Source organism: Pongo abelii, chromosome 19 (assembly GCF_028885655.2).
Source record: "Pongo abelii isolate AG06213 chromosome 19, NHGRI_mPonAbe1-v2.0_pri, whole genome shotgun sequence".
Lineage (NCBI taxonomy): Eukaryota > Metazoa > Chordata > Mammalia > Primates > Hominidae > Pongo > Pongo abelii.
Genome location: NC_072004.2, coordinates 68,547,975 through 68,574,747, shown reverse-complemented (window position 1 = coordinate 68,574,747; position 26,773 = coordinate 68,547,975). Strand labels below are relative to the sequence as shown.

Here is a 26,773-nt window from a genome sequence, read left to right as displayed (position 1 = left end):
ATTAGCTCTCTTCCCCTAGAGAGCAGTTCTCGCCTTTGTTGAAGCTAAGACCACTGAAATGCACGTAGCTTCCAAGCCCAAAAGTCATTCCTTATTCCTGTGCTGCAGGTCTTTCTTCTCTTAGCTGCTGTTCTTTCCCATCTATCCTTCCACTCACCCCTGCTGCTGGGGACAAATCCTTTTCCTTTACCTCTTTCTGCTTGCTTGCCCTAGATTCCTTATTCTAAAGACGGGTTTCAGAAGCGATGTTGCTTGCTCACCTTGGCTGAGCCAGAAAAGAAGCCCATGCATCCCATTGCTCAAGCTAGGTCTAGAATTAATCCCTCACCTCTTCTTGCTCCACTTTCACCCAGATGGCTAAATCAAGCAATAATCCTAAAAGGGAATTTCAGGCTATTTTCAACTCCCCACATCCTCCACCTCCCACACCATGTTTAGGGAGGAGAGAGCAAAGCCCTTGGATCAGAGTAATCTGTTTCTAACCCACTTCCATTCCCAGGGATTACCTCTCCAGGGGGAGGGAGACAGAAATAAACCTAACAATTTAGTGCTAGAAACTTGGGAAAGAAGCTCCAGGAGTGCCTTGGAGGGCTGTAGGCATGGGGTTCCAGTAGCCTGGGAACTTCTTCTCATATGCTGGAGTACCCTGTAAAAGGGTCCACAAACTTGAAAAGCAATGCCTAGTGTGGCAAGAACAGGCACTCTATAAATGTGCCTATTGGATGAAAGAATGAAAAATGTATGGATTGTGGGCAGATGAAGGCAGAAATAATTTCCTGGTTATATCTACAACCTTTATGTCCTTGTACGCACACCAATTTATGGCTAAAAATCAATCAACCAACAAATGAGGAAGGGTGATAGAGTGGAAAGACCTCTGGATTGGGAGACAGGAGATATGGATTCTAGTACCACCATTGCTGACACTGATTTGCCCTTTGGCCTTTGGCAAATTGCTTTGCCCAAAGTCGCTTTATTCTCTGATCACTAATTTTCTCCATTAAAAAAAAAAAGTCTCAGCCGGGCACAGTGGCTCACGCCTGTAATCCCAGCACTTTGGGAGGCCAAGGCGGGTGGATCACGAGGTCAGGAGTTTGAGACCAGCCTGGCAAAGATGGTGAAACCCCGTCTCTACTAAAAATACAGCTGGGCATGGTGGCGTGTGCCTGTAGTCCCAGCTACTCAGGAGGCTGAGGCAGGAGAATCACTTGAACCTGGGAGGTGGAGGTTGCAGTGAGCCGAGATCATGCCACTGCACTTCAACCTGGGCGACAGAGTGATACTCCGTCTCAAAAACAGTCTCCCTCTAGAGCCCTGAAGGCCTACAGTCCTGTGTTATGTATATTGAGCCCCTATTAATAATCTACAAAGGCCTAAGCTCATTTATATACTGACAGTGACTCATTTTGGGGGTCCCTTGTGAACCAAGTGCTTGGCACACATTTTCTCTAGTCTGTATTCCTTCCTCTACCCTGCATGACCCTGCTATACAAAAATCTACCTTCCGGGCGGGCGCGGTGGCTCACGCCTGTCATCCCAGCATTTTGGGAGGCCGAGGCAGGTGGATTGCCTGAGCTCAGGAGTTCAAGACCAGCCTGGGCAACATGGTGAAACCGTATCTCTACTAAAATACAGAAAATTAGCTGGGCATGGCGGCATACGTCTGTAGTCCCAGCTATTTGGAAGGTTGAGGCAGGAGAATTGCTTGAACCCGGGAGGCAGAAGTAGCAGTGAGCCAAGATCGTGCCATTGCACTCCAGCCTGGGCAACAGAGCAAGACTCCATCTCAAAAAAAAAAAATCTATCTTCCAGCTGACCATTCTTTTGGGATGCTGTCCTGTGGCTGGGTGAAGGCTTCCTTCTCAGCTCTTTGGGATTGGAAACAGGGAAGCTGTGCGAATGCAGGAAACTTCCACTAGAGGGTACCAAGGCTGCACCAGAACTCAGACTGCAGGGAGGCCTGTGTAAACCCAACAATTCCTGGATGTTTAAATACCTATGTTGAGAGATTCAGGGATCTCCGTTAATTCCTTACTACCGGTGGGAGGTGGGCGAGAGATAAAAAACTACATATTGGGTACAGTGTACACTACTTGAGTGACTGGTGTATTAAAATCGCAGACTTTACCACCAAACAAATCATCCATGTAACCAAAACCACTTGTACCCCAAAAGCTATTGAAATAAAAAAAATTAATTAAAAAAAATTGCTCAGCCGGGTGCGGTGGCTCACGCCTGTAATCCCAGCACTCTGGGAGGCCAAGGCGGGCGGATCATGAGGTCAGGAGATCGAGACCATCCTGGCTAACATGGTGAATCCCTGTCTCTACTAAAAATACAAAAACAAAAAATTAGCCGGGCGTGGTGGCGGGCGCCTGTAGTCCCAGCTACTTGGGAGGCTGAGGCGAGAGAATGGCGTGAACCCGGAAGGCGGAGCTTGCAGTGAGCCGAGATTGCGCCACTGCACTCCAGCCTGGGCGACAGAGTGAGACTCCGTCTCAAAAAAGGCTTTTTTTTTTTTTTTTGAGACGGAGTTTCGTTCTTGTTGCCTAGGCTAGTGTGCAATGGCTCGATCTTGGCTCACTGCAACCTCCGCCTCCCAGGTTCAAGCAATTCTCCTGCCTCAGCCTCCCGAGTAGCTGAGATTACAGGCATGCACCACTACGCCCGGCTAATTTTGTATTTTTAGTAGAGACGGGGTTTCCCCATGTTGAGGCTGGTCTCGAACTCCTGACCTCAGGTGATCCGCCCGCCTCAACCTCCCAAAGTTCTGGGATTATAGGCGTGAGCCACTGCGCCCGGCCCCTTGAAAAGCTTTTAAGAAGTCTCTACTATTTGGACATCATTTTGCTTTCTTCATTTTGATTACTTCAAATCAAAGAAAGCTTGGCATAATGAAATTCGTGGGGGCTCTGGCAACTGATGTAGATCTTGCTCCACTATTGCCAAACTTTATTAGCCAATTACTTAAGTCATCAGCATTTCAGTGCAAACCCATCTGTGGAATGGAGATAATTTCACAGATGGGTACACTGAAATGCAGAGAACTTACCTCATAAAGGGGTTGTGAACGTAAGTGAAATCATATATGGAAACATGTAACTCGGTAGATTGTAGGTGCCTACAACCGTTTTTGCGCTGGCCTATTATAAACTGGGAATCGAGATGCTGAGGAGAGAAAGATGGATTTGCAGGCACTGATACCTCCAAACAAGAGACGTGACCTTTTGTCATTTTGCTCTTCAGGCTTGCAGGTTTCCAGGCTAGTGCTGCAGGGCACGCCCCAGCCTTATCCTTCAGCTGTGTTCTATCATCTGCAACAGCCCAGCCATGTTGTTCTGCCCTTTTCCCATCCTGATTTCTCTGGAGGTGAGTTTAGTTTCTACTTCCTACTCGCCTCCTGGATGAAAAGTCTCATGTATGGTGTTTTGCCCTGTGCTTTCTGAAGTGTCACATCTCCACCTAGCTCTGCTCTGCCCTTTTCCTCTCATCTCTCCAACAGTCACTTCTGGGGTGGAATGTGCCATCTGTTTCTGAAACTGAGCAGAAGTTTGGGAAAGGGGGAGGGACAGCCGTGTCCAGGGCTTGCGTGTCAACAGACACGTTACAGCTGCTGCAGGGCAAACCAGGGTGAAACCACAAGCCAGAGGGCCCAGGGCAGGCAGCTGTGAGGCCCGCCCCTCGGCTTCTCTCTCATCTGTCTCACCCAGAGGTTTCCTGGCAGGAGTGGGAGAGGTTGGTATCGAGTCCTTGAGCCCTGACTCATTCCCTGACCTGGTTGGGTGTTACCCAGTTATCTCCTAAATCTCTCTCCAGGGCCCTCTGTTAGCAACACAACAGTATCATCCTAGACAGAAGACTTAGGAGGAAAGCAGACTACCTATTTATCTCATTCCCTTCTGAGGGTCCCAACAACAACCAGGAGGTTTACAGGTTACATTGCTTATAAAATGACCAAAATCATCCCATAGAGCTACACTAAGAGATTGGCTACTTTCCAGATTTCTCTACAGAAACAATCATGCTTAACTTTCTCAAAAAAAAGAATAAAATCATTATTTTATTTTACTTGGGCAGGGGAAGGGACTGAAACACTGAGCCAGGAAGTGACTGGTGATTATCACACAGTGAATCAGGGGCCTATCTAGGGACATAACTCAGGTTTCCTAACCCCACCCCAAATTCCATTCTTTCCCTCAGCTTAGTTACTTATGGACTACAGTAATGTCCTGGGCTTTCTGGACTTTACCAAAGTTCTTGTAATTGTCAAATTCCTGAGGGTTGGATAGGAAGCCAATTCTGTGATGCTTCTGGGCTTCACATGTATCTCTTTCACAGTTTGTCCTGTAGAAAACGTGAGATATATATTTGTTGCCTCCTGGACAGGTTGCCAAAAACACTTTAGATGTTATTCTTAGATTCAAAGAAGACCAATGTAGTATGTGATCCTAAGGTTAGATCTCAGAGACAGAATATTCCATTTTTAAATCATTTGTTGCTGTTCAAGATCCTCATATCTTTATGAGTCACTGTACCAGTAGATGCTGAAAATTATATATATTTTCTTACCCTCCCTTTATTCAGAGGTCCCCATCTGGGCTGGGTGTGGTGGCTCGCACCTGTAATCCCAGGGCTTTGGGAGACCAAGGCAGGTGGATTGCTTGAGGCCAGGAGTTCGAGACCGGCCTGGCCAACATGGTGAAACCCTGTCTTTACTAAAAATACAAAAATTAGCCAGGCATGGTGGCAAACGCCTGTAATTCCAGCTACTCAAGAAGCTGAAGCATGAGAATCACTTGAATTTGGGAGTTGGAGGTTGCAGTAAACCGAGATCGTGCCACTGCACTCTGTATAACAGAGACTCTGTCTCAAAAAAAAGGTCCCAGTCTCAGCCGGGCACGGTGGCTCACGCCTATGATCCCAGCACTTTGGGAGTCTGAGGCGGGCAGATCACCTGAGGTCGGGAGTTCGAGACCAGCCTGACCAACATGGTGAAACCCAGTCTCTACTAAAAGTTCAAAAATTAGCCGTGTTTGGTGGCCGGCACTTGTAGTCCCAGCTACATGGGAGGCTGAGGCAGGAGAATTGCTTGAACATGGGAGGCGGAGGTTGCAGTGAGCCGAGATCGCGCCACTGCACTCCAGCCTGGGCGACAGAGCAAGACTCCATCTCAAAAAAAAAAAAAAAAAAGGTCCCAGTCTCTCCTTAACTAGGGTCATGCTTCCTAAAGACATTAGCTGGTTTCCAAGAAAGCAGATTTTAGCTTTATCCGTTGGCAGAGAAAACAGAGTCATTGCACACAGGCCAGAACATTCTTTCTGCCAGAGCTCCCCATCTGGAAGAAAAGAGAAAGAGTTTCAGAGTTTCCATAAGGGCTGCCTAAAGGGGAGGAAGAGAGAGGGAGCCATAGGGAGGGAAGAAGAAAGTTACAGGGCTGCAATCCCAAGCCTAATAGTCTCGAAAGAAAATCAGATACTGCAGGCCTGAAAACCTGGGTCAGCATTGCCACACCTCTCCCCTCTACCTAACCCTTAGTCGGGATTTCTTTTGTTCTTCACTCTTTGATTTTTCACATGTACTTATCTATCCTACCTGTCTCACCTCAAAATTTTCTTTCCATTCTTTGTTCTTTATGTAGCTCCCCTCCAAATTTGTGCTCTCCCTATAGATGATTAATAGAGGTTTGAGGTTCCAAGACTAGGTCTTTTTTGGGGTTTTTTTGAGATGGACTTTCGCTCTATTGCCCAGGCTGGAGTGCAGTGGCGTGATCTCGGCTCACTGCAACCTCTGCCTCCTGGGTTCATGCAATTCTCCTGCCTCAGCCTCCCGAGTAGCTGGGATTACAGACGCATTACCACACCCAGCTAATTTTTGTATTTTTAATAGAGGTAACTGTATATTTTTAATAGAGGCGGGGTTTCAGCATGTTGGTCAGGCTGCTCTCAAACTCCTGACCTCAAGTGATCCACCCACCTTGGCCTCCCAAAGTGCTGGGATTACAGGTGTGAACCGCCGCACCCAGCCCCAAGACTACTTCTTAATACTTTTTGTTTTGTTTTGTTTTAGAGACAGAGTCTTGCTATATTGCCCAGGCTGGTCTTATATTCCTGGGGTTCAAAAGATCTTCCTACCTCAGCCTCCTGAGTAGCTAGAACTACAGGTACTCATCACCATGCCCAGCTCCCAGCTACCTAATTTTTTTTTGTTTTTTTTGAGACAGGGTCTTGCTCTGTTTCCCAGGCTGAAGTGCAGTGGCACAATCATAGCACACTGTCTCACTGCAGCCTTGACCTCGAGCTCAAGCAATTCTCCTGCCTCATCCTCCCAAGTAGCTGGAACCCCAGGCACATGCCACCATGCCCAGCTAATCTTTTATTTTTTGTAGAGGCAGGGTCTCACTAGGTTGTCCAGGCAGGCCCAACTACTTTTGAATACTTTTCAGAAAAATAGGATCATAGAGTTAGAAGGAACTTTCTCATAACCTGTGATTCTCAGAAGGAGTTTGGTGGGTCCAAGGAGTCCCTGAAATTGAATGTCAATTTTAGTACACGAATGCATCTTTCTGGCAAGAAGGCCCATAGCTTCCATTGGGTTCTCAAACGGTTCCATGATCATACCTTCCATTCAAATCCCTGCTGTGGACCATACAGTTCAGTGTTTTTCAGAATAAGGCTGGGAACCCAAGTTAATTTTGGAATCTAGGTCATGACTTACATTTAAAAAAATGAATAATATAGAATAGAAAATATCACTGTGCATCACACACAGTAAAGACATTAATTTTTTATTAACTAATATTTGATTCAAAATTCATATTTATAACTTTTTGATGTTACATATATATAAAATCAAAATATTGAACCTCATTCATGTAATGAATTTTTTATTGAGTATTTGCCATGCAGCAGATATTGCTGAAATCACTGGGGAATATAAGAATGAAAGAGAAATGTTTCTGGTCCACAAGCAGCTTATATTTGGTAGGAAAGAGAAAAATACACCAAAAATAACAAAAGAACCGTAACAGCCACTACAGAAGTAAGCACAAGGTACAAGGTGGTGCAGAGGAGAGCATGAAGGACCGTTTTGAGAATTCGGGTGGGGCCACACTGGAGTTGAGTCACACTTGAAATGAGCAGGAATTTGCAGGGAGACATAAAATTCTAGCCAAGGGGCTGGGCATGGTGGCTCGCGCCTGTAATCCCAGCACTTTGGGAGGCCGAGGTGGGTGGATCACGAGGTCAAGAGATCGAGACCACCCTGGCCAACATGTGAAACCCCATCTCTACTAAAAATAGAAAAATTAGCAGGGCATGGTGGTACGTGCCTGTAATCCCAGCTACTTGGGAGGCTGAGGCAGGAGAATTGCTTGAACCCGGGAGGCAGAGATTGCAGTGAGCAGAGATTGCGCCATTGCACTCCAGCCTGGGCAACAGGGCGAGACTCTGTCTCAAAAATAAATAAATAAATAAATAAAATAAAAATAAAAATTTGGCCAGGTGCGGTGGCTCACTCCTGTAATCCCAGCACTTTGGGAGGCCAAGGTGGGTGGATCACAGGGTCAAGAGATCGAGACCATCCTGACCAACATGGTAAAACCTTGTCTCTACTAAAAATACAAAAATTAGTGGGGCGTGGTGGCATGCACCTGTAGTCCCAGCTACTCATGAGGCTAAGGCAGGAGAATCTCTTGAACCTGGGAGGCAGAGGTTGCAGGGAGCGGAGATCGTGCCACTGCACTCCAGCCTAGTGACAGAGAGAGATTCCGTCTCAAAAAAAAAAAATATATATATATATAAATAAATAAATAAATAAATAAATATTCTAGGCAAAGGGATTAACATGCGTGAAGACACAGCAGTGTAAAACAACTTGGGAACTTGGGATGGCCAGGGTGCCCTAAGTGGTCTGGTATGTTGTCCCTGTACTGTGGGGTCCAGTTGGCCAGGGTGCAAATGCAGGCTGGATCATGGGGAGTCTCCCACTGAATGCAGAATATTTTAAATATCCCCAACACACTGTCACCCAGCTCTGCCTGGGCTCTCTCAGACAAAGAACCTAGATCTTTGTAAAGTACTTAATTCCGTTCCTGAGCATCCGATTGTGACAAATTCCTTCCTATATAGATGTAACATTTGCTTCCCTCTTTCACCCGATGATTCTGGTTTGCCCTCTGCAGCGTTAAAAAATAAGTCTACATCCTCTTCTATTAGGTTGAACCAAATGAAATTGCTATTTTTATAGATCAAAACAGTTGAACATTGACAGTTTTATATTGTCAGCCTTATTATACCTGTTTGAGGACATTAGTCTTCACTTCCCCATCAATAATGTCTCCAAACTCCATCAAATTCTTTCTTACCTGGTAAAGTTATGAGATCTTTTTCGAATATGATCTCTCATTAGGCATATTCTAGTTCCTCAATATTTTTCTTTCCTTTTTTTTAATGGTTGATTTTTGTTTGTTTGTTTGTTTTGAGACGGGGAGTCTCACTCTGTCACCCAGGCTGTAGTGCACTGGTGCAATCTCGGCTCACTGCAACCTCCGCCTCCTGGGTTCAAGTGATTCTCCTGCCTCAGCCTCTCGAATAGCTGGGATTACAGGTGCCCACCACCAGACCCAGCCTGTGACAGAGGAGAAAGAATGGGGTGGGATCACAGGTGGAGGAGGGACATCAGTCAAACTCTCTCTGCAGAGGTGCAGCTTCCCCTTTCTGCTCTGTGGGTGGGTCCTCCCAGACAGGAAGGGAGCAGTTGGCTTAGTCGGTTTCGTTTTTCCTGGAACTCAGCATACTGTGAAATTTAGGAGGTGCCTGAGGCCAATTTAGGCAAGTTCTATTCAACAAACATTTGTTGAGTCCCAACAGTGGAGCAGACACTGTGCTGGATTGGAATAGAACATGTCACATGTTGTAAAAATAAAGATAAGCACTTCAATGGCCAGTTGCCTCCTAAGTGTGATAAGAGCCTGGATCGCTACAGACCTGAGTGTATTGTTTGGAATGAGGGATGGCAAGAGGAGAAAGGAAGAAGGGGAAGTAGGGATAAGGCACCTATTACTGGGGTTTTTGGTTTCAAGGAAACAATCCAGATTAGGGAAGGAAAGAATAACTGAGAAAGGATTGCTGGCAGAAGGGAGGCGCCTTCAAAAATACTGAGTTATTCAGCTGCAGGTGAGTCAAGTACCTTACCTGTTTATCTGGAATGCTTGAAGGAAGGAAGATATGAGGGCAAAGAGCAGTCAGGAAACGTTCCATTCCAAGATCCATATTGTGTGTGTGTGTGTGTGTGTGTGTGTGTGTGTGTGTGTAGGGTTGTGTGAAATGTGAATTCCTGCCTTTTCTTGGCAGCTCTTCTGGAAATTGTGATGACAGCTGGTGGTGGGAAAAATCACTGAAATACTGAAATTACTAGTGACCACAGTTTTTTTTCTGCTCCAGGTGACTGGCTATCACCTGAGCCATTCCAGATGGCGCCTACTGTGGATTTTTTTTTTGAAACAGGGTCTCGCTCTGTTGCCCAGGCTGGAGTGCAGTGGTGCAATCTCGGCTCACTGCAGCCTCCGCCTCCCAAGTTCAAGTGATTCTCCTGCCTCAGCTTCCCGAATAGCTGGGATTACAGGTGTGTGCCACCACGCCCAGCTAATTTTTGCATTTTTAGTAGAGACAGGGTTTCACCATGTTGGCCAGGCTTGTCTTGAACCCCTGACCTCAAGTGATCTGCTTGCCTCAGCCTCCAAAGTACTGGGATTACAGGCATGAACCACCGCACCTGGCCAGATTCATTTTTTTCCTCTTGCTCATTTAGTAAAGTGAGGGTATTACTGTTTTTCTGTGTTTTTGTGTGTGTGTTTTTTTGAAGTAGGAAGGGAGGAAGAGACAGGTTCATTTTCCAAGAGCAGTTAATGAGCATTCCACATTCTCTACATTAACCAGAAAGCTTATTGTGGATAAAAAGCCTGGACAAGAGACCCAGTCAGCAGAGAGATCCACTTTCTCATTTTAGATCTACTCCCACTTACTGTGAGTTTTAGAAGTGCACGACCTAGGCGGGGTGTGGTGGCTTACGCCTGTAATCCCAGCACTTTGGGAGGCTGAGGTGGGCGGATCACGAGGTCAGGAGTTTGAGACCAGCCTGGCCAACATGTGAAACCCTGTCTCTACTAAAAATACAAAAAATTAGCCGGTGTGGTGGCATGTGCCTGTAGTCCCAGCTACTCAGGAGACTGAGGCAGGAGAATCGCTTGAACCCAGGAGGCAGAGGTTGCAGTGAGTGGACATCCGCGCCATTGTACTGCAGCCTAGGTGACAGAGCAAGACTCCATTTCAAAAAAAAAAAAGGTGCACAACCTATCTGTATGTCCGGTTTCTCATTTTTGGTGGATGAATAATACATTCTTGTCTCTCAGTGACATTGTGAGAAAGGAAAATATTCAAAGTAATTAGGAAAGAGTACTCTGTAGAGATTTTATTGTTATTAATAATTTCCCAGGCTGTGTTGGAAAAGTAAAAAGGCCATGGATGATATGCCATTTTTACCTTTTTATTAGAAGCAGGGTCTTGCCACGTTGCCCAGGCTGGTCTCGAACTTGGGGGCAAAAGTAATCTGCCTGCCTTGGCCTCTGGAAGTACTGGGATTACAAGCATGAACCACCACACCAGGCCGGGAATTTCCTAAACTTTTCAAACTGTGGAGTGCAGCCCTCATTAGCCAAAGCTGATGGATCTGAGCATAATAATTTTTTTCCACAGAAAATTAGTAGAATAAAATAATTTAAGAGCTAGAAAGAACTTTGAAGATGATCTAATCCATTACCTAATTTTACAGATGAAGAAACTGAAACACCAAGGGGTTCTAGACAGATGAAGGATTTGGGTGGCACTGTTGGAAAGCCAGAAGATTCTGATAACCATCAAGGGAAAATAATGTCTTTTAATAGTTCTTAATATTTAAACAAAACAGGTGATGGAAACTCATCTGCTCTTGAATGGGCTAAGTTATGTACCACCTGTCAGGGAAGAGCTAAATGGAAACTCAAGCTTTATTTCTCTTTGTCTTGTTCCAGTTTATTCTTTGGGTTATATTACATCAGCCCTGGGGGTTCCAGAAAGAGATCATGGGAAGACCAAGTATTAGGAAAGAGTGCCTGTTCTGAGTCAAGGTAACCTGGCTTCTGTCACTGGCTCTGCCACTTACAAGCCACTGAGTGGCACACACTAGGTACTCAATTAGCCAGGATGGTCTCCATCTCCTGACCTCGTGATGCGCCCGCCTCGGCCTCCCAAAATGCTGGGATTACAGGCATGAGCCACCATGTCCAGCCAACCCCCAGCTAATTTTTATATTTTTAGTAGAGGCGGGGGTTTCACCATGTTGGCCAGGCTGGTCTCAAACTCCTGACCTCAGGTGATCTGCCCGCCTCTGCCTCCCAGAGTGCTGGGATTACAGGCATGAGCCACTGTGCCTGTTGGGATACTTCTGGATTAAAATCCTATGAATATTTATTCTTCACAGTGTTTTTTTTTCCCTCCCCATTAAAATGTTTAAGCTTTGATATTTGCAGGAGTGGCAGAATCAGGTTTGTAATATCTGCCTGCATCATTTTCAGGTGAGTGGAAATACTAAAAGTATATTAATATAGTAACAGTGGCAAAAGAAAGAAAGAAAAAAAATCACTGGTTTGACAGTGTGGTATATCAGCCCTTGGCTGCTACTTGACATAATCTTGCCAACATCACTCTCAAAGTAATTTCTCTTATTAAATATGGCATAATCACCACCATATTCTGAACGTGGATATTTAATATTGGAAAAACTATTTAAAGTATTTGATATATTTAAAGGGACAAGTTGATTTTTATGGAGCCAGTTGATATTAACCTATGCTGTTTTCCACTAAAGTGAATACCCTAGGGAATAAAAGGAGAAGAGAGTTAGATAACCCTTTTAGCGGTCTCATAGCCTAAAAAATTAAACATGACAGAATGTCATTCAACTCTCCAGAAAAAGATATTTGCCAGCACACACGGCTATTTTAAAATCCCTATTTACCCCGGGTGTGACGGCTCATGTCTGTAATCCCAGCACTTTGGAAGGCCAAGGCGGGTGGATCACCTGAGGTTAGGAGTTCGAGACCAGCCTAGACAACATGGTGAAACCCCATCTCTACTAAAAATACAAAAACTAGTCAGGTATGGGCCTGGTGCGGTGGCTCACGCCTGTAATCCCAGCACTTTGGGAGGCCGAGCTGGGCACATCACGAGGTCAGGAGATCGAGACCATCCTGGCCAACATAGTGAAACCCCATCTCTACTAAAAATACAAAAAAAAAAAAAAAAAAAAAACCCACAAAATTAGCCGCAAGTGGTGGCCGGTACCTGTAGTCTCAACTACTCGGGAGGCTGAGGCGGGAGAATGGCGTGAACCCAGGAGGCAGAGCTTGCAGTGAGCTGAGATTGCGCCACTGCGCTCCAGCCTGGGCGACAGAGTGAGACTCCATCTCAAAAAAAAAAAAAAAAAAAAAAACTAGCCAGGTGGCACGTGCCTGTAATCCCAGCTACTCAGGAGGCTGAGGCAGGAGAATGGCCTGAACCTGGGAGGCGGAGCTTGCAGTGAGCCAAGATCGTGCCACTGTACTCCAGCCTGGGTGACAGAGCAAGACTCCGTCTCAAAAAAAAAAAAAAAAAAAAACCCTGAAAGCAGCAGGCTAGGCGAAGGTGGCTCACACCTATAATCTCAGCACTTTGGGAGGCTGAGGTGGGTGGATCACCTGAGGTCAGGAGTTCGCGACCAGCCTGGCCAACATGGTGAAACCCCGTCTCTACTAAAAATACAAAAAAAAAAAAAAATAGCTGGGCGTGGTGACGGGCGCCTGTACTCTCAGTTACTCAGGAGGCTGAGGCAGAAGAGTCACTTGAACCCAGGAGGTGGAGGTTGCAGTGAGACGAGATCATGCCATTGCAATCCAGCCTGGGAAACAAGAGCAAAACTCCATCTCAAAAAAAAAAAAAAAAAAAAAAAAATCTGAAAGCATAGTACTGGTAGGGTTACTATATTTAGCAAATAAAAATACAGCATGCCCAATTGCATTTGAATTTCGGGCCAGGCTCAGTGGCTTACACTTGTAATTCCAGCACTTTGAGAGGCCGAGGTAGGCAGATCATTTGAGCCCAGAGTTTGAGACGAGTCTGGCCAACATGGCAAAGTCCCATCTCTAAAAAAAAGAAGATACAAAAATTAGCCGAAAGGCCGGGCGTGGTGGCTCACAGCTGTAATCCTAGCATTTTGGGAGGCTGAGGCAGGTGGATCACCTGAGGTCAGGAGTTCAAGACCAGGCTGGCCAACATAGTGAAACCCTGTCTCTACTAAAATACAAAAATTAATTGGGCATGATGATGGGTGCCTGTAATCCCAGCTACTCGGGAGGCTGAGATGGGAGAATCACTTGAATCTGGGAGAGGGTGGTTGCAATGAGCCGAGATTGCGCCATTGCACTCCAGCCTGGGTAGCTGAGTGAGACTCTGTCTCAAAAAAAAAAAAAAAAAAAATTAGCCAAATGTTGTGGTGCATCCTTGTAGTACCAGCTATTTGGGAGGCTGAGGTGGAAGAATCACCTGAGTCCAGGAGGTCAAGGCTTCAGTGAGCTGTAATCATGCCACTGCACTCCAGTCTGGACCACAGAGTGAGGCCTTATCTCAAAAAAAAAAAAAGAAAGAAAGAAAAAAAGAAAACTTGTAATCCCAGCACTTTGGGAAGCCGAGGCGGGCGGATCACGAGGTCAGGAGATCGAGACCATCCTGGCTAACATGGTGAAACCGTCTCCACTAAAAAATACAACAACAACAAAAAAACCCCCAAAAAAACCCCCAGCACTTTAGGAGGCCGAGGCGGGTGGATCACTGGAGGTCGGGAGTTCGAGACCAGCTTGACCAACATGGAGAAACCCTGTCTCTATTAAAAATACAAAATTAGCCGTGCGTGATGGCGCATGCCTGTAATCCCAGCTACTCGGGAGGCTGAGGCAGAAGAATCGCTTGAACCCGCGAGGCGGAGGCGGAGGTTGCGGTGAGCTGAGATCACGCCATTGCACTCCGGCCTGGGCAACAAGAGTGAAACTCTGTCTCAAAAAAAAGTAATAATAATTGAATTTCAGATAACCAATGAATAGTTGTTAGTATTTAGTAGCCTAACTTGTAACTATTGCTTTTTTTTTTTTTTTTTGAGACGGAGTCTCGCTCTGTTGCCCAGGCTGGAGTGCAGTGACGCGACCTGGGCCCACTGCAAGCTCCGTCTCCCGGGTTCATGCCATTCTCCTGCCTCAGCCTCCCGAGTAGCTGGGACTACAGGCGCCGGCCACCATGCTTGGCTAATTTTTAGTATTTTTAGTAGAGACAGGGTTTCACCGTGTTAGCCAGGATGGCCTCCATCTCCTTGACCTCGTGATCCACCCACCTCGGCCTCCCAGAGTGCTGGGATTACAGGCGTGAGCCACCGCGCCCGGCAAACTATTGCATATTTTTAGTCTAAGCATGTGTCTAAGCATGTCCCATGAAATATTTGAGACTATTTACACTAAAAAACTATTCATTTTATCTGAAATTCTAATTTAACTAGGTGTCCTGTTTTTTTATCTGGCCACCCTATTACTGGGGAAAGGTACTTGGTCTAACTCCTTCATTACTCTGTAGAACAAGGGGCTCCAACCTGGCTGATGAGAATGTGCCCTTAGGGTTTACTACGTGGAATTATAAAGTTATCATGATCATGGTAAAAGGAGAAGAACTGAGCCTTTCTTCTGCTCCATGGATTTCCATTCTGTCTCTCACACTATGAAAAGCATTTAAATATATTTCCAATTATTCAGAGTGGTAATGGATTAATTGTACTAAATAAAGAGAATATTTCATTTAGATCTCTAGGGTTAGGATTTGTTTGAGTAGGGGCTAAGAGCCTAGGATTAACCATATAGATTTATAAACCTAGAGAACTTGTTTCTCTTGCTAGATTTGCTCTTCCTAGAGAGGAATGAACAGACTTGATTTTGTAAAGCAGTTTGAGGACTTGAAAAATGCTGAATGAACATATTTTTTCCTGATGAAGTTATCACCCACAATGAAGTAACCTACAAAGGATGACCTCATTGTTTGGCTTTATAGGACTTGTCATACTATGTCAGATCTCCAGGGTGGAAGCCTGGCTAATGAAGGCTGGAGTACTAGTACTCCAGAGGTGGGTTGAAAACAGCAACTTTTCTCTGAGTCTGCTTTAAACACTCATGGAAAGAGCATTTTTTTTAGCATCAGCTGATGCTCTGCTGCACAAGATTCTATTACCCTCATTTGAGCTGCCTGGTTATTCTAGCAATCAGATCTTTCTGTCTCCTTCCTGTTACCTGGCCTTGACACTAACTATCATGTGCCCTTTTTGCCTTGACTCCCAGGCATGCAGTTCTTCTTTCATTTTCTTTAACCCAAAATGCTAGAATATTGGAATTTCTAGGACATTTATTTACATGGCTTCTGATGACAGTGGAGAATATTTGCCATCAGGACTGTCCTGGAAAATCTAGGGTATGTGTGGTCCTCCTTGTCAACACTTGTCAACACATTTCAACACTTGTCCTCTGACAGTTATCTAGGACTGCTAGGATATTCAGAAAGAAGAGAGGCCTGGGAGTCAGAAATTCTTCTCATCATGGCTTTCAGTCATTGCTTTGCAGTTAACTCTGGGAAAATGACTGCATCTATCTTTGTCCTATGTCAGTTTTTGACCCCTTGTATTTGAAGCCCCCTAAAACAATTATAAAGAACAAAACAATAGGAAGTAATTTTCAACTTACTTTGGCTATCCTTAAAATGTAAGTTATGAATCCTAGCGTTAGTAACATAGCATACTGGACTTCTTTACCATGAAGGGGAGGAAAAATTAGGGAAAACAAGAGCCTTAAAAATTTTACCATTTTAGGGCAGACACAGTGGCTTACATCTATAATCCCAGTACTTTGGGGAGGCGGGAGGATCGCTTGAGCCCAGGAGTTTGAGACCAGCCTGGGCAATATGGTGAAATCCCATCTCTACCAAAAAACTCCACACAAACTAGACGGAGCTAGTGGTGCATGCCTGTAGTCCCAGCTACCTGGGAGGCTGAGGTAAAGGATCATTGAGCCTGGGAGGCAGATGTTGCAGTGAGCTAAGATCACATCACCACACTCCAGCCTGGGTGACAGAATGGGACCCTGGTATTAGCTCTAAGAACTGCAACTTGTACATTTCAAGTTCCAGTTTCCAATTTCTGGAAAAAAAATAAAAGGAGGTAGGGCTTATAAACTAAAGAAAACGATTTACCTTGTCAGACACCAATAATGGCACTTTTTCTGTAAAATAGTGACGCCTTTTTCTCTTTTTCCACTTCCTCCACTCCTTTGATTCTGTCACCCTCTCCTGCATCTACTGATATCCTCTTACATTGAGATAAGACAGTAATGAATCACTTTAGCAAAAGTACATAGAGCTAAACAAAGATGACATCGTTTGTCATCTCTTGGCACTGAGACACATCGGGATAGGGCACAACAAGAGTTCAGGGTTTCCTGATGTAGAGTTGCTAAAACCATGGCCTCCACTTAACAGCTAATGTAGGTTTGGGGCAACAGGAATATAAATCTCTCTCGAATGGTTTAAATTGTGCCTTTTTGCCTAAAGAGTTTTGTCTTGGCCGGGCACAGTGGCTCACGCCTGTAATCTCAGCACTTTGGGAGGCCGAGGGGGCGCGGATCACCTGAGGATGGGAGTTCGAGACCAGTCTGACCAACATGGAGAAACCTCGTCTCTACTAAAAATACAAAATTAGCCAGGTGTGGTGACGCATGCCTGTAATCTCAGCTACTTGGGAGGCTGAGGCAGGAGAATCGCTTGAACCCAGGAGGCAGAGGTTGCAGTGAGCCGAGATTGCACCATTGCACTCTAGCCTGGGCAACAAGAGTGAAGCTCTGAGTTTTGTCTTTTTCTTTTGTGACCTGCCCTAATTCCTGATGTCAGGTCCCTACTGTATTTGTGCTATGCCTCATTCTTAGTGACTTTATATTTTATACAGTGTGATTGCACTTTGAACTAAAATAGACCATATCCAGAAACCTGCCGGTGCAGGCTTCCCAGGGCTAAAGAGTATGAGCAGTTTGAATTGCTTTTTGTCTTTTTGCCTTTTTCTTGAATCAATTTACCAAAATAGAGATGTTACCATCAGATTTTTTTTTAAAGGCACTAGATCCCAAAGGCTAGTCTCCATGCCAAGACAATTTTTCTAAAGCATGTATATCTGAAAATGAAAGGATCTTAGATGCTTACCTTATGGTTTCTCTTTAGCTCTAGCATTATTTGTTTACTGGGGACACTATGACTTTTGGTTCAGTCCTATGAATAAGCAGGTCACAAGCCAATTTTTAGCTCCCCTTACACTTTTTAAGTATTTATTAATCTTGACTCCTATGCAAACTGTAGGGAGACTGGCAGCAGAAGATTCTTATCCTTAGTTATTTATGTGGCTAAGACTCCAAGGCAAATTGCTCTCATAAAATCACACCCCATGAGATGTGATTCTGCCAGATTAGCAGGCCTTAATGTCTTGGGTCTCTTCTCTTCACCCCACCCTTAACCTGGGTTAAGCTTATTCTCTTTGCTAGGCCTTGGATAACACATTGGGTGAGGACTATTCTGATGTCAATTTTTCTTGTCAAGGATTTAAGAAGCAAACAGAAATAGAGCCAAGGGTGGAGAAACTGAGGCCCCCTGACTTGCCAAGCTGCGACTTCTAATCCTCTTGGCTACCACACTGGTCTGGTTTAACCTGAGCTCACACTGATTTTTTGGATTTGACGTCAAGGCAAACATCATTGCAAACTCAATTCCAGCATGCCAGCTCCAGAGCACTGTAACCTTTAAAAACTTGGGATTTCGCCGGGCGCGGTGGCTCACGCTTGTAATCCCAGCACTTCGGGAGGCCGAGGCGGGTGGATCACCTGAGGTCAGGAGTTTGAGATCAGCCTGGACAACATGGTGAAACCCCATCTCTACTAATAATAAAAAAAAGCTGGGCGTGGTGGCATGCGCCTGTAGTCCCAGCATCTCAGGAGGCTGTGGCAGGAGAATTGCTGGAACCCAGGAGGTGGAGGTTGCAGTGAGCCAAGATCGCACCACTGCGACAGAGAGAGACTCTGTCTCAAAAAAAGAAAAAAAAAAGAGTTGGGATTTCAGGAGAAATGTTATAGTAGCATTCCAGAGGCCCACGCATCAGACATAGACATATGCACTCTTTGCAGCAGAAGGTATTGGCTTCACCCTATCATATAAGTTGGCTCCCTAACTTATATTCTGCAAAGCCCTAGTGGCTAACCCTTTACAACAGGACACAGCCAAACAGGTCATCTCAGTTTGAAGATCATCAACAAAGGGGTTAGATTTGCTCTTGTAGTTGTCACTCCCTTGGGATTGGTAAACAGACCGGCAGAAGTAGTTGTGAAAAGGGAAGCAGAAGTACTGAAAAAAAAAAAAAAAAAGAGGAGGGCTAGAAAGGAAGTGAGAAAGGTGGAAATGTATGACTTTTTCAACTTCCTGATGGAAAGATACCAAGAGAAATAAAACTCTTTCTGACCAGATAGGACCTTCCTTTGGCCACATTTTTATGTGCATAATGTCATATTGCTATCCCCAAATAAATAAAACTATGTATCTATCCATCAATCTATCCAATCTATAGCTCACATATTATTATGACAAATTAAGTTATCCATCAGTATAGCAAACATTTTAAAGCATGTGAAATTAATCTACTTTCCTTTCATGAAGAACACAGGATGGGTAGGCAGCATTCCATCTACTCACATTTCCAACTGTCATTTCAACAGCCATTTTAAGTTACAGAAGAGTCAAGGCTGGGACCTCATGGCATCACTTTCCATGGATTGCTCTCCGAGTTTTTGTGTTCCTGGCCTTTGGAACCCCTTCATCATATTCTGCAGGTAAGACACATATTAGTGGAATTCGAGTTATAATTTGTATGCTTGAAATTGACATTGAAGGCAATAATTTGTAAGTCAGAGAGGCTAAATAGTAACTGTAATGCTTTGTTTTGATCTAACTTGGTGGTTTTGTAATGGTTCTCTCAAACACTCCACATCTTTCTCTTTCTATGTTCCACAGCTGGGGTTTCTCTCCTTCCTGCCTGAATATTTTGCCTCCCTAATCCAATTCCTTTACATTATCTTTGCTCTGAAATACTTCTTTTGATGACTTACATTTGCTCTCTATAATTTTACTTCAACTTTTTACTAGTCCTGCTACAAAGACCATTCTCACATTAAGAAAATAATAGGCTTTTTTTTGTTTTTTTTGAGACGGGGTCTCGTTTCGTCACCCAGGCTGGAGTGCAATGGCGTGATCTTGACTCACTGCAAACTCCACCTCCTGGGTTCAAGCAATTCTCCTGCCTCAGCCTCCCAAGTTGCTGTGATTACAGGCGCCCGCCACCATGCCCGGCTAATTTTTTTGCATTTCTAGTAGAAACGGGGTTTCACCATGTTCGCCAGGCTAGTCTCGAACTCCTGACCTCAAGTGATCTGCCTGCCTCGGCCTCCCAAAGTGCTGGGATTACAAGCGTGAACCACCATGCCCGGCCCAATAATAGGCTTTTTAAGAAATTCTCAAACCACTGGAGAAATCATACTTTTCTTTGAGATAAGCAAGCATTATGCTCATATCTGCTTTACAGATGGGGAAACTGAGGCAGAGAATTGATAGGACTTGTTTTAGGTCATAAAGTCAGTGATGATATTGAAACTATTTCTTTTTGTGTCCTCATAGTCATCAGGCTAGTACTTGAAAACTGAAAACAATAGTGGCTCTGGCTAGAATGACTGTTTTTTTTCCTTTGTTTTCTTCCTTAAACTTTTTTTTTTTTTTTTTTTTTTTTAAGAGACAGGATTTCGGCCGGGTGCAGTGGCTCACGCCTGTAATACCTGCACTTTGGGAGGCCGAGGTGGGTGGATCACCTGAGGTTAGGAGCTCGAGACCAGCCTGGCCAACATGGTGAAACCCCCCTCTACTAAAAATACAAAAAATTAGCTGGGCGTGGTGGCAGGCACCTGTAATCCCAGCTACTTGGGAGGCTGAGGCAGGAAAATCGCTTGAAGCCCTGGGAGGCGGAGGTTGCAGTGAGCTGAGATTGTGCCACTGCACTCCAGCCTGGGCAACAAGAGCAAAACTTCGTCTCAAAAAAAAAACAAACCAAACCAAAACAAACAGAGACAGGATTTCACTCTGTTGCCCAGGCTGGACTGCAGTGATGCAGTCATAGCTTACTGCAGCCTCAAACTCCTGGGTTCAAGGAATCCTCCCACTTTAGCCTTCCAAGTAGCTAGGACTACAGGCATAGGCCACCACACCCAGCTAATTAGAAACATTTTTTTTTTTTTTTTTTTGAGACGGAGTCTTGCTCTGTCGTGCAGGCTGGAGTGCAGTGGCGCGATCTCGGCTCACTGCAAGCTCCGCCTCCCGGGTTCACACCATTCTCCTGCCTCAGCCTCCCGAATAGCTGGGACTACAGGCACCCGCCACCACGCCCGGTTAATTTTTTTTTTTTTTGTATTTGTAGTAGAGATGGGGTTTCACTGTGTTGGCCAGGATGGTCTCGATCTCCTGACCTCGTGCTCCGCCTGCCTCGGCCTCCCAAAGTGCTGGGATTACAGGCGTGAGCCACCGCACCCGGCCAATTTTTTTTTTTTTTTTTGGTAGAGATGGGAGTCTCACTATGATGCACAGAGTGGTCTTGAACTCCTGGCCTCAAGTCATCCTCCTGCCTCAATCTCCCAAATCTTTGTTAACTTTTTATTGATATATATGGACTTCCATAGGTTTTTTCATTTGCAGATTTTCAAAGGTGTGGTAAACAGAGAAGCCTAGAAGCCTGTTAAAAGTAGGGCTAAAGATCTTGGGACATTACTGACTTTCCCATTCCTTCTGAAGCACCATGGAGGGAAATGAATTTCCAAGGGCCCTTGTGTTCTAATTTCTGTTATTTCAGAGAAGCCTGTATGGAGCATATGTTAGGTGGTCATCTAGTCATATTTAAGGGAACCGTGTGTTACCTTCCATTCCTCTAGCCCAAGTTCTAAGTGTGGGTTTATTCTTGACTTGCTGCATTAGAATCTCTTGGATCATGGGACCAAGGATGGGGCCAAGTAAGGTTCTCTTCTTTCTCCTCAGCAGGATCAAAAATTACTGCTGCCATGAAGTCTGTGGCCCTAGTGTTTTGTTTTTGTTTTTGTTTTTGTTTGAGATGGACTTTCACTCTTGTTGCCCAGGCTGGAATGCAATGGCGTGATCTTGGCTCACTGCAACCTCTGCCTCCTGGGTTCAAGCGATTCTCCTGCCTCAGCCTCCCGAGTAGCTGGGATTTCAGGCATGCAACACCATGTCCGGCTAATTTTGTATTTTTAGTAGAGATGGGGGTTTCTCCATGTTGGTCAGGCTGGTCTTGAACTCCCAACCTCAGGTGATCCGCTCACCTTGGCCTCCCATAGTGGCTGGGATTATAGGCGTGAGGCATGGTGCCTAGCCTAGTGTTTTGTTTTTAATCTTTTCTGTGATTTTATAAAAGAAAGTTGCCTCCAGTCTTAGGTTCGCGTAGTTTCTCTATGGGGCACACATCTTGTACATACAGGAAAGGCTACAGACTGGGTAAAATATTGTCTCTTGGTTAATTGGTTAGTCAGCTCAATAGTAATTGAGATGTACTTTGTGCAGGGTCCGGTACTGAGAGTAATAAAGGAATTAGGAAACAAGCTCTTACTAGTAGTACATGTTGCAAAGATACACATATAAAATAAATTTAAACGCAATTATAGGCTGGGCGCGGTGGCTCACGCCTGTAATCCTAGCACTTTGGGAGGCCGAGGCGGGCAGATCACCTGAGGTCGGGAGTTCGAGATCAGCCTGACCAACATGGAGAAACCCCCATCTCTACTAAAAATACAAAAAATTAGCCGGATGTGGTGGCGCATGCCTGTAATTGCAGCTACTCAGGAGGCTGAGGCAGGAGAATCGCTTGAACCCAGGAGGCGGAGGTTGTGGTGAGCCGAGATTGTGCCATTGCACTCCAGCCTGGGCAGCAAAAGCAAAACTCCATCTCAAAAAAAAACCAGAATAAAACAAAAATAACAACACAATTACAGAGTAACAGACAGAACAAGTACAAATAAATCAGCAAAAGCCAGTACTTGTGAACTGATGGGAAAAGAGAGTTGGGTGGAGTTAGTCAATGAGGACTTTCTGGAAAAGGTGAGTGTTGAAGGAAGGGAGGGGCCCCAGTTTGCCGAAAAAGATGAGGAGGTCATTCCAGCAATAATGCATGAGCAATGGTAGAGAAGAGAAGAATGAGCAAGCTGTAAGGGCCAAGCATTAAACTGGTTAGCTTGTTAAGACTGGAGAATATATGTTAAAGGATAAGAAAAAACAAGTCTGGGAAAATGATAAGGACAGTTCATGGAGAGTCTTAAATGGTTATGAATGAAATTTGCTTTAACAGACATAATGAAAACAACATTTTGAGAAGCGGAGAAACAGACGAACTATAATAAAATAAAACTGGAGAGTTAGGGCCCGGCGCGGTGGCTCACGCCTGTAATCCCAGCACTCTGGGAGGCCGAGGCGGGCGGATCACGATGTCAGGAGATCGAGACCATCCTGGCTAACATGGTGAAACCCTGTCTCTACTAAAAATACAAAAAATTAGCTGGGCCTGATGGCGGGTGCCTGTAGTCCCCAGCTACTCAGGAGGCTGAGGAAGGAGAATGGCTTGAACCTGGGAGGCGGAGCTTGCACTGAGCTGAGATCGCGCTACTGCACTCCAGCCTGGGCAGCAGAGCGAGACTGTCTCAAAAACAAAACAAAACAAAACAAAACTGGAGAGTTAGAACAACAGGGAATCTGCTGCAAGATTCTCAGGAGAGAAAAAAAATGCCTAGGTCCTAATTGTGGCTCTGCCAATTATTAGTGTATGACCTTAGGCAAGTCCTTGAATTTCTGTGTGCCTGTTTCCTCAAATGTGAAATGGGGATAATGGTGTCCCCCTCACAGAGTTGTTGAGAATAATTAAATGAATTAATATATGAAAAGTGTTGGGAGCTCCTGTTTCCGCTGCTATACTGCCTGCCCGGGGTACCAACATGGCCCAGAAGCGTCCCGCCTGCACCCTGATGCCTGAGTGTGTCCAGCAGCTGCTGGTTTGCTCCCAGGAGGCCAAGAAGTCAGCCTACTGCCCCTACAGTCACTTTCCCGTGGGGGCTGCCCTGCTCACCCAGGAGGGGAGAATCTTCAAAGGAAGTGAGGAGCGTCTCCGAGCGTCTCTGCCTGGCCGCCCATCGTCTGGGACGTGAGGAGCCCCTCTGCCCGGCCGCCCCACCTGGGAAGTGAGGAGCGCCTCTGCCTGACCGCCATCCCGTATAGGAAGTGAGGAGCGTCTCTGCCTGGCCGCCCATCGTCTGGGATGTGAGGAGCGCCTCTGCCCGGCCACCCATAGTCTGGGATGTGAGGATCACCTCTGCCCGGCCGCCCCCCGTCTGGGAAGTGAGGAGCGCCTCTGCCCGGCCGCCACCCCGTCTGGGAGGAAGTGAGGAGCGCCTCTGCCCGGCCGCCCCGTCTGGGAGGTGAGGAGCGCCTCTGCCCGGCCGCCCCGTCTGGGAAGTGAGGAGCGCCTCTGCCCGGCCGCCACCCCGTCTGGGAGGAAGTGAGGAGCACCTCTGCCCGGCCGCCCCGTCTGGGAGGAAGTGAGGAGCACCTCTACCCGGCCGCCCCGTCTGGGAAGTGAGGAGCGCCTCTGCCCGGCCGCCCCTTCTGGGAAGTGAGGAGCGCCTCTGCCCGGCCGCCCCGTCTGGGAGGTGAGGAGCGCCTCTGCCCGGCCGCCACCCCGTCTGGGAGAAAGTGAGGAGCGCCTCTGCCCGGCCGCCCCGTCTGGGAGGTGAGGAGCGTCTCTGCCCGGCCGCCCCGTCTGGGAGGTGAGGAGCGCCTCTGCCCGGCCGCCCCCATCTGGGAAGTGAGGAGCGCCTCTGCCCGGCTGCCCCATCTGGGAAGTGATGAGCGCCTCTGCCTGGCCGCCCCGTCTGGGAGGAGAGGTTCTTCTGCCTTGGGATGCTGTTGATCTATGGCCTTGCCCCCAGCCCCGTGCTCTCTGAAACATGTGCTGTGTCAACTCAGGGTTGAATGGATTAAGGGCGGTGCAAGATGTGCTTTGTTAAACACATGCTTGAAGGCAGCGTGCTCCATTAAGAGTCATCACCACTCCCTAATCTCAAGTACCCAGGGACACAAACACTCAAGGCCGCAGGGACCTCTGCCTAGGAAAACCAGAGACCTTTATTCATGTGTTTATCTGCTGACCTTCTCTCCACTATTATCCTATGACCCTGCCATATCCGCCTCTCCGAGAAACACCCAAGAATGATCAATGAATACTTAAAAAAAAATTAAAAATAAAGAAAGAAAAGTGTGGGCCGGGCATAGTGGCTCACACTTGTAATCCCAGCACTTTGGGAGGCTGAGGTGGGCGGATCACTTGAGGACAGGAGTTCGAGACCAGCCTGGCCAACATGGTGAAATCCCATCTCTACTAAAAATACAAAAAAATTAACCGGGTATGGTGGTGGGCACCTGTAATCCCAGCTACTTGGGTGGCTGAGGCAGGAGAACTGCTTGAACCCAGGAGGTGGAGGTTGAAGTGAGCCGAGCTCACACCATTGCAATCCAGCCTGGGCAACAAGAGCGAAACTCCATCTCAAAAAAAAATCAAAACAAAAGAAAAAAAAACAAAGTGTTTAGTAAGCACTCGATAAATATTCAATTACAGTTAATTAAATTATTATTATATGGGCTGGGCGCGGTGGTTCATGCCTGTAATCCCAGCCTTTAGGGAGGCCTAGGCAGGTGGATCACCTGAGGTCAGGAGTTTGAGACCAGCCTGGCCAACATGGTGAAAACCAGTCTCTACTAAAAATACAAAAATTAAAAAAAGAAAAAGAAATAAAAAGAAAAAAAGAAAAAATAAACAAGAAAAACAAAACAAAACAAACAAATAAAACTAAAAATACAAAAATTAGCCGGGCATGGTGGCAGGCACCTGTAATCCCAGCTTCTCAGGAGGCTGGGGCAGGAGAGTCGCTTGAACCCGGGGGGCAGAGGTTGCATGAGCCAATATCATGCCATTGCAATCCAGCCTGGGCAACAAGAGTGAAACTCCATCTCAAAAAAAAAAAGTGTTTAGTAAGCACTCGATAAACATTCAATTACAGTTAATTAAATTATTATTATATGGGCTGGGCACGGTGGTTCATGTCGGTAATCCCAGCCGTTTGAGAGGCCTAGGTGGGCAGATCACCTGAGGTCAGGAGTTTGAGACCAGCCTGGCTAACATGGTGAAACTCCATCTGTACTAAAAATACAAAAATTAGTTGGGCATGGTGGTGGGCGCCTGTAATCCCAGCTACTGAGGAGGCTGGGGCAGGAGAATTGCTTGAACCCATGAGGTGGAGGTTGCAGTGAGCTGAGATCACACCACTGCACTCCAGCCTGGGTGACAGAGGAGACTCCAGCTCAAAAAAAAAAAATTATTATATGTTATTTAAATTATTATTTCTCTGACCAGTAAGTGGTCATAGAACTACATATATATAAGAAAAGGCCCCATCTCACACCTTAGTTTGAAAGGATTGCAGCTTTTCAATCTGCCTTTCTGAAAATTATGTAGGATTCAGAGGCTAAGAGGCCAGGCCCAGAGTCCAAAGCTGTGCTGCCCAGTACAAGAGCCACTAACCACATGTGACTACTGATCACGTGAAATGTGGATAGTCAGAATTTAGATGTGCTATAAATGTAAAATACACGCTGGATTTCAAAGTTGGTGCGAACAAAATAAGTAAAATATCTCATTAATTTTTTTTTTTTTTTGAGACGGAGTTTCGCTCTTTTTGCCCAGGCTGGAGTGCAGTGTTGTGATCTCAGCTAACTGCAACCTCCGCCTTCTGGGTTCAAGTGATTCTTCTGCCTCAGCCTCCAGAGTAGCTGGCTAGGATTACAGGCATGCGCCACCATGCCTGGCTAATTTTTGTATTTTTAGTAGAGACGGGATTTCACCATGTTGGTCAGGCTGGTCTTGAACTCCTGACCTCAGGTGATTCACCTGCCTTGGCCTCCCAAAGTGCTGGAATTAGAGGCGTGAGCCACGGTGCCCGGCCTCATTAATATTTTTTATATTGATTACATGTTGAAATGATAATATTTTGGATATGTTGGGTTAAATAAGATGTGTTTTCATTTGTTTCCTTTTTACTTTTTTGTGATGTGGCTACTATAAGATTTAATACTACCTAGTGGTTCACAGTATGTTTCTGCTGGACAGTACTGGTCCATTACAACATACTACATTCAGTTTTGGAAATTACAGGGTTCTATCTGAGAAATTTCTATAAAGAAATATGAAGATTATGGATAAATCTCCTTGCCTTTGACGCTTTAAAGAACATTTTTAAAATTGTTATTTCATTTTTATTTTTTTAGAGACAGGGCCTCACTCCGTCATCTGGAGTGCAGTGGCACCATTACAGCTCACTGCAGCCTCCACCTCCTGGGCTCACATGATCCTTCTGTCTCAGCCTCCCGAGTAGCTGGGATCATAGGCACACGTCACCACACCTGGGCCCACTTTTTTTTTTTTTTTTGAGACAGAGTCTTGC

General features: G+C 45.8%; 1 long non-coding RNA gene across 1 annotated transcript; it reads left to right on the top strand.

Annotated features, from left to right (window-relative positions):
• Nucleotides 1–3,252: 3,252 nt before the first annotated feature.
• LOC129054926 (uncharacterized) lies at nucleotides 3,253–26,161 on the top strand. The gene is made up of 3 exons (XR_008519547.2): nucleotides 3,253–3,369; nucleotides 18,899–19,012; nucleotides 22,576–26,161. It is a non-coding gene; the product is annotated as an uncharacterized LOC129054926 (long non-coding RNA).
• Nucleotides 26,162–26,773: the final 612 nt, after the last annotated feature.